Below are 8,331 nucleotides of genomic sequence, written 5' to 3'. Positions count from 1 at the left end.
CTTGTTCTTGATACCATGTCTTGTTTTGACATGTCTATGCTAATATGGCTAAAATTGTAATGATGTATTTGAGAGACAACAAGTGCTGATTGTGCAAATGTATTTGTGTTTTCAATAAACATCTGGAGACTAAATCTAGTTTACATGTTGTCAACAATCTAATCCAACCCTGTCTGTTTTGCCTCGTAGTTGCACAGGTGTCGGTTTTGTTGCTAAACAACCAACTTGTCTATAAGCTTTATAACGTCTTCTTAATTTCAAACCACACTCTGCCACTGCAAGGACCCTGTACCGCTGCCCTCTGTATGCCCTACAGCAGGTATTCAATGCCGTCTGGGCTACGCCAAATAAAAACGGGATTCACATTTTTGTATTTTTTAATTCTTCACATTTTCAAACAGTACATTTATATTTTCCAAAGGGGCTACACATTTGGGTGAGTATTTTTTATCTCGCAAATACAGGTAGCCAAGTCAAATAATTAACATCCAATCACATTAACCGTTACTCTCTCACAGGAAACCTTCACTCTTTCTCAGACTTTTAGAAACGAAACATGACAATTTGAAAAAAATAAGCCATTTAGGATATTTTTAAAGTAAGCGACAGCTTTGTGACATCAAATGGACTTTGCTGGCCAAGATGTGTTGGTATCTGTACTGATGGCGCAAAATCCATGACAGGGAGACATAGTGGAGTGGAGCGTGCAAGCAGTTGCTCCCGATGCTACTTGGGTACACTGCAGCATCCATCGAGAGGCTCTTGCTGCCAAGGGAATGCCTGACAGCTTGAAAGACGTTTTGGACACTACAGTGAAAATGGTTAACTTTGTTAAAGCAAGGCCCCTGAACTCTTCTGCATTATGCAATGATATGGGCAGTGAACATTTAACGCTTTTACAACATACAGAAGTGCACTGGTTATCAATGGGCAAAGTATTGACACATTTTTTAAAATTGAGAAACAAGCTTGAAGTTTCCTTTCTGACCATAATTGTCTGACCGCTTGCATGATGACAAGTTTCTCGCACGACTGGCCTATCTAGGTGATGTTTTTTCTCACCTGAATCTAGGATTACAGGAACTCTCCACAACTATATTCAATGTGCGGGACAAAATTGAAGCCATGATTAAGAAGTTGGAGCTCTTTTCTGTCCGCATTAACAAGGACAACACACAGGTCTTCCCATCATTGTATGATTTTTTTTGTGTGCAAATTAACTCAAGCTTACGGACAATGTCAAATGTGATATAGCGAAGCACCTGAGTGAGCTGGGTGCGCAATTACGCAGGTACTTTCCGAAACGGACGACACAAACAACTGGATTTGTTATCCCTTTCATGCCCTGCCTCCAGTCCACTTACCGATATCTGAACAAGAGAGCCTCATCAAAATTGCAGCAAGTGGTTCTGTGGAAATTGAATTTAACCAGATGCCACTGCCAGATTTCTGGATAGGGCTGTGCTCAGAGTTTCTTGCCTTGGGAAATCGCTCTGTTAAGACACTGATGCCCTTTGCAACCACGTACCTATGTGAGAGTGGATTCTCGGCCCTCACACACAGGCACCGTCTGTGTGGAAAATGATTTAAGACTGAGACTCCAATACAACCCAACATTGCAGAGTTATGTGCATCCTTTCAAGCACACCCTTCTCATTACCCTGTGGTGAGTTATTCACCATTTTTGTCACTTCTCACGAGCCGGGTTGTGACAAAAACTCACACTCATTCTTATGTTTAATAAATGTATCGTATAGTGTGTGTGTGTGGCAGGCTTACAATGATGGCAAAAAACAACATTTGAGAGTATGCTTACCCTGGTGCTAGAAGGGGTGTGCAGCTGGAGGTTGAATGTTTGAAGGGGTACGGGACTATAAAAAGTTTGGGAACCACTTCCCTACAGGAAAAAATCAAATCAAACCAAATCAAATTGTATTAGTCACATGCACCGTATACAACAGGTAGACCTTACAGTGAAATGCTTACTTACTAGCCCCTAACCAACAATGCAGTTAAAAAAAATATGGATAAGAATAAGAAATATAAGTAACAAGTAACTTAAGAGCAGCAGTAAAATAACAATAGCGAGACTATATACAGGGGGGTACCGGTACAGAGTCAATGTTCGGGGGCACCGGTTAGTTGAGGTAATATGTATATGCAGGAAGGAATGTCAGCCATTTTTTATATGTTTGCCTTTGGTGGGTAAATCATGGTAATTGTTCCTTTAAATGTAGCGACTTCCTGCTCACTGGGTCAATGTCTCCCGTTAGGGTAACTCGACCTCCCGCCTTCCTCTCCCGGGGGTAACCATGATCCATGCATCCCTGGATTCCTTGATCCTCTGTCCGTCACCCTATACCTTCCCCCCTCCACTGGCACAAGGAGGTACCACATTTAATCCCATCTTAAATTAAGATTGTAATTAAGAGTAATAAATTGTCCCAAAATGTTTTGAACGCACTTGGATTCTACAGGCGGCCGGGAAACGTCCTAGACTTTCGGAGAAACGAAGATGTTGGACGCTTTTCAAGAGTGGGAATGAGCTCATGGCGAGTGTTACTCTAAAGCAGACTATTGATGGGCTGGGTCACGCACCCAGACCAAGACCTGGCGGAGTGGAAGGGGAAAACCTTGCTCTTTAGATTGATGCCTTGCTGGAATTTGGGTATGTTCAGACTAATGTTGGTTATGGGAGTCCAAATTAGGAGCTGCTTTGTTTATATAAACCCCTTACCTCTCTCTGGGCTCTTCGCCTATAGCCTTAGAGGGGTCATCCCATGGGCACTCACTACTCCCATCATTCCGAAGGCATATGTATCTCCGTCTGTATCTCTCGCATTCTTTCCTATTGAGCGAACGCACAATGCGGGGAGAAGGGCCTCAGAGCGTTCAAATCAAAAGTTCACCACACACACACACACGCACACACATGCATGTACTGTACGCACACACACTGACATGTGCACATGTGAACACACGTGCACATACACACATACACACCTCTCTCCCTCCCGCCACCCCAAAGCCTATTGAGTACGACGTACCTGTCAGACCAGAGGCCGCTGGGGGACTTGTGGAGGGAAAGTGCCTTATGGAGAGAAGTCTGGAATGCACTTGCCTTTAGCGTAACCGGAAAAGCCACCAAAAAGGAAAACACGGCAAACCTATTAATTATCCGTCCCGTGACACTTTTTTCCAACACCGAGACTAGTAAAATATCTCCATACCTCCTGGGCCAGTGGTTACGTGTGCATTACCGATTGCACTCTTGCGAAAGGGTGACAAAATCCCATCATACACCCCATCAACTCTCAGTGACTAATTATCTGTAGGAGAGGACTATAGGTTTGCAATGTACACACTGTGGTCTGTGTGCCAAATGGCACCCTATTCCCTATACAGTGCACTACATTTGACCAGAGCCCATAGGGAAAAGGGTGCCATTTGGGAGGCACACTGCATGATGTTTTGACTGCCTGTATCGACACGCCTCCATACCACGGCATTAGCAGAGGATTAGAAAAGCAACTGGAAAAGTATGCTGAAGTAAGTGTAGCATGAGTATGGCTCATCCAAGTCAGTGGAAGACATGACGTTACATTGAAGCTATTCCATGGACACTATTCTAGAGTCACTAAGGTGTGGCACACCATTGTCTAGTGCACTACTTTTTTCCGAGCCCTATGGGCCCTAGTCAAATGTAGTGCACTACATAGGGCTCTGATCAAAAGAAGTATAAAAAAGGGGCTGAATAGCACCATACTTGTATTAGTATTTATTTATTATCGATCCCCATTAGCTGCTTCCTGGGGTCTTGCAAAATTAAGCCAGTTTATACAATTTTAAAAACATTACAATACATTCACAGATTTCACAACACACTGTGTGCCCTCAGGCCCCTCCTCCACCACTACCACATATCTACAGTACTAATTCCATGTGTATTTTGTCATTGTTGATAGACAACAATCATTTGTTCACCTCTTCCACACTCACTTTAGGGAATTCAAAATTACAATGCTTGTCTTTCATAATTTGGTCAGATATACTTGGATGTGTAGTGTCAACGTTTGTTGCTGGCATGTCAAGCCTAAGTTTGCTGATCTTGCCTATGAAAAAATCATTCAAGTAGTTGGCAATATCAGTTGGCTTTGTGATGAATGAGCCATCTGATTCAATGAATGATGGAGCTGAGTTTGCCTTTTTTCCCAAAATGTAATTTAAGGTGCTCCAAAGCTTCTACTATCATTCTTTATGTAATTTATCTTTGTTTCATAGTGTAGTTTCTTATTTTTTATTCAGTTTCTTATTTTTATTCTCAATTTGCGACACGTTTTCCAATCGGTTGTGCAGCCACACTTATTTGCCATTCCTTTTGCCTCATCGCTCTCAGCCATACAATCCAAGGGGATTCAACAGTTTTTACAGTAATTTTCTTAATAGGTGCATACTTATTAGTAATTGGATTAAGCAATTTCATAAATATGTCAAGTGCAGTGTCTGTTTGCTCCTCATTACACACCACGGACCAACAGATATTATTTACATGAACAACATAGGAATTACTACAAAACTTATTGTATGACCTCTTATACACTATATATGGCCCAGCCTTTGGAACTTTGGTTTTCCTATATATGGGTACTATATTGTGATCACTACATCCGATGTATCTAGATACTGCTTTCAATTTAATTTCTGCTGCGTTACTAAAGATGTGATCAATATATGTTGATGATTTAATTCCTGTGCTGTTTGTAACTACCCTGGTAGGTTGACTGACAACCTGATCCAGGTTGCAGGCACTGGTCACAGTTCAAAGCTTTTTCTTGAGTGGGCAGCTTGATGGAAGCCAGTCAATATTTAAATCACCCAGAAAATATACCTCTCTGTTGATATCACATACATTATCAAGCATTTCACACGTTATCCAGACACTGACTGTTAGCACTTGGCTGTATATAGCAGCTTCCCACCAGAATGGGCTTTAGGGTGAAGCAGATGAACCTGTAGCCATATTACTTCAACAGTATTTAACATGAGATCCTCTCTAATCTTTACAGGAATGTGGTTCTGAATATTAACAGCAACACCTCCACCATTGGCATTTCAACCTTTTCTGTAAATGTTATAACCTTGTATTGCTACCACTGTATCATCAAAGGTATTATCTAAGTGAGTTTCAGAGTCAGAATATGAATGTCATCTGTTACTAGCAAATTACTGATTTCATGAACCTATATATGTTAACGTGGGCTATTTTGAGCACTTTTCTTCTGTGATGCTTACTTGTTTTTATTGCTTTATTGGGAAGCTTAGCAGAAGTAGATATGCTCATGTTATTTATGTTAGTGCAGGGTGAACTGAACATAGTGGACTTCCTCCTACGGCACACCAGCTCAGTGCTAACAGTATAAATCCATATAGGAAGTAGCAGACAAGAGAGACAGAAAAGGCTATGTGTTCACTTATTGGTCATTATCAATTAGATAGGTTGAGGGGCCCGGGCACATAGCATCCACTGTGTAAATACACTGGCAAAGTTCAGCCAGCAGAACCCTTGACAAATAAATGGCCCTGTCACTAACAGCCTTTCATTAATCTCAACTTGTCATCCTTGTTTATTCAGGTTGGGGGGTTGGACATCCAAGTGTCTTCAATCTTGAATCTGTAAGCATATACATGTTAGTCCGGAATCTTAAGCACAACAAGTATTGCACAAATTGGATTCGAATTGAATTTCAAAATTAATTTCAAAATGAATATGATATCATACGAATTGCAACATTTCTAAAAAGGTGCGCTAAGCAGAAATCACTCTGCTATTTCCTGGTTGCAAAAATAGTTTGCCTAATGACATATCTTTTCCATAACCAAAAATATTGTATTTTCAGCTGTTTGAAACTGGTGTACAAAACCGAAAGTAAAATATGCAAAAACTGAATTTAAGAACGGGAAGCATAGAAATAGCACACATAGAACAGATCTACTGCTTCTTAGAATTACTTTTAATGAGAATGACAGACCTAGATCTCACATTTTTTTCTGTGAGTTTTGTCGGGTTGCCCAAAAAAGTTACATATTGTAGCTTTAACACATCACACAAAATGAATGATGTAGTAAACAATTGGATGGCGTAGTGCACACAAAAGAAATGGGGTCCGTTTTGGCTCGTGAGCACCACATTCAAAACTACTGTCTGAAATGATACAAACATTTGAGAGTCCATCATCAAGGAAAATGGTTTATTTAATACCTTGTATTTTTTGTGTAAATATATAACAGTGATCTGACTGTAAAGGACCTTTTTCGCAGTAGCACCGCATTCAACATAATTACCTCTTCTGACATTTAGCATTTTTCTTTTAGCTTTCCTTACATTTAATTTGAAAAACAGGCCCTGTACACGAAACACAGACAAGAGTGATTGAGTGCTTTTGTGCATGTTTGAAATAGCGACCTAATTATTTTCTTGAGGGTATCAAGGTAGTAGTTGCCTTGGGTGGCCAACCAGCACAGATATTAACCACTCTATCTGTCCTCACAGAGATAACATTGTCAGTCTAACTCACTCGATCACTCGGAACCCGATAACAACTTTAACCTAACCATCTCTCATTGTTCTGGAAGTTTCTGCTGCTTGTACCAGCATGCCATAGTTGCATGTCAGTCTGCAAGGAATTTTTATGTCAAAATCTTCTATACTGTTAACCCAATGTTCACTTCTGAACTTCACAACATTGGTAATGAGATATTGACCTTACTAGTCAAGACTTGTGAAACACTATATGGAGAATTCAGAAGGAAAAACTAGTCATGTAGCTTTCAGTGGTTTGCAGTTGCTCTGAACTTGTGATATGTATTTGAATGGAATCTAATGGTATTTCATTTAATTGAAATTGAAATTAACAGAAATGTATTTAATACAATTTAATTTATCTGATCTGATAAGTTCTGATCATGAAATATTTCCAAGATAAAGTATTTCCATGGTCAGTGGAAATCTTCCTCTTCCTCCTCTTCCTCTCTCCTCTGGTAGGTCCAGGCTGAGGCGAGGTGGTGGCCATGCCTTGGCCCGTGCAGCACCCTGACACATAGAGACCCAGAGCAGTGACCCACCTCAGGAGACCAAGTCATCTGTCACTGCATGTCGGGCCCCCAGGGCCCCAGGGGTCGTGGCCTGCTGATTCCATCCATTGTTTCAGGGTGATTGCTTCTCCTAGTTGCGTCAAATACAAAGGCTATTTACACACTGGCTCTGAGATGTTTCAAGTCCTCATCTTGGTTACCATTAGCATTACTTGTGCGCATCTGATTTATTCTGTTTAATTCTGGGTTTCTTTGTTTTACGTTTTGTGACGAATTACTTTGTTAAAAGCTCTAAATTAAAATGAAACTTGACATAATTAATTGTGATAGATTAGATGGACTAGATACAGTGCTTTCAAAAAGTATTTATACCCCTCGACTTATTCCACATTTTGTTGCGTTACAGCCTGAATTCAGAATTTATTAAAAATATTTGAATAATAACAAAGTGAAAACACGTTTTTCGAAATTTTTGCAAATGTATTGAAAATTAAATACAGAAATTTCAAATTTACATAAGTATTCAATACATGTTAGAATGACCTTTGACAACAATTACAGGTAAGTCTCTAAGAGCTTTGCACACCTGGATTGTACAATATTTGCATATTATTCTTTTTCAAATTCTTCAAGCTCTGTCAAGTTGGTTATTGATCACTTGCCATAGATTTTCAAGACAATTTAAGTCAAAATTGTAACTAGGCCACTCAAGAACATTCAATTTCATCTTGGTAAGCAACTCCAGTGTATATCTGACCTTGTGTTTTAGGTTATTGTCCTGCTGAAAGGTGAATTCGTCTCCCAGTGTGTGTTGGAAATCAGACTGAACCAGGTTTTCCTCTAGGAATTTGCTTGTGCTCAGCTCTATTCCGTTTCTTTTTATTTAAAAAACTCCCTAGTCCTTGCCAATGACAAGCATACACATACAGCCACCTCCATGCTTGAAAATATGAAGAGTGGCACTCAGTGATGTGTTGTGTTGGATTTGAGTTGTATTTAGGACATGAAGTTAATTTCTTTGCCACATTTTTCAGTTTTACTTTAGTGCCTTATTACAAACAGAATAGTTTAATTCTCTACAGGCTTCCTTCTTTTCACTCTGTCAATTAGGTTAGTATTGTGGAGTAACTACAATGTTGTAGATACATCCTCAGTTTTTTTCCTGTCACAGCCATTAAATTCTGTAATTGTTTTAAAGTGACAATTGGCCTCATGGTGAAATCCCTGAGTGGTTTCCTT

General features: G+C 39.9%; 1 long non-coding RNA gene across 1 annotated transcript; it reads right to left on the bottom strand.

Moving 5' to 3' along the window:
* Positions 1-390: 390 nt before the first annotated feature.
* LOC149975737 (uncharacterized) lies at positions 391-3,391 on the bottom strand. Its single transcript, XR_016487751.1, has 2 exons — positions 3,048-3,391; positions 391-1,897 (listed from the first exon to the last, which is right to left on the bottom strand). It is a non-coding gene; the product is annotated as an uncharacterized LOC149975737 (long non-coding RNA).
* Between the last annotated feature and the right edge of the window lie 4,940 nt (positions 3,392-8,331).

Source organism: Oncorhynchus mykiss, chromosome 17 (assembly GCF_057628025.1).
Source record: "Oncorhynchus mykiss isolate SJ-2025 chromosome 17, ASM5762802v1, whole genome shotgun sequence".
Lineage (NCBI taxonomy): Eukaryota > Metazoa > Chordata > Actinopteri > Salmoniformes > Salmonidae > Oncorhynchus > Oncorhynchus mykiss.
Note: the sequence above shows the minus strand (reverse complement) of the source record. Positions and strands in the feature narration are given on the sequence as shown.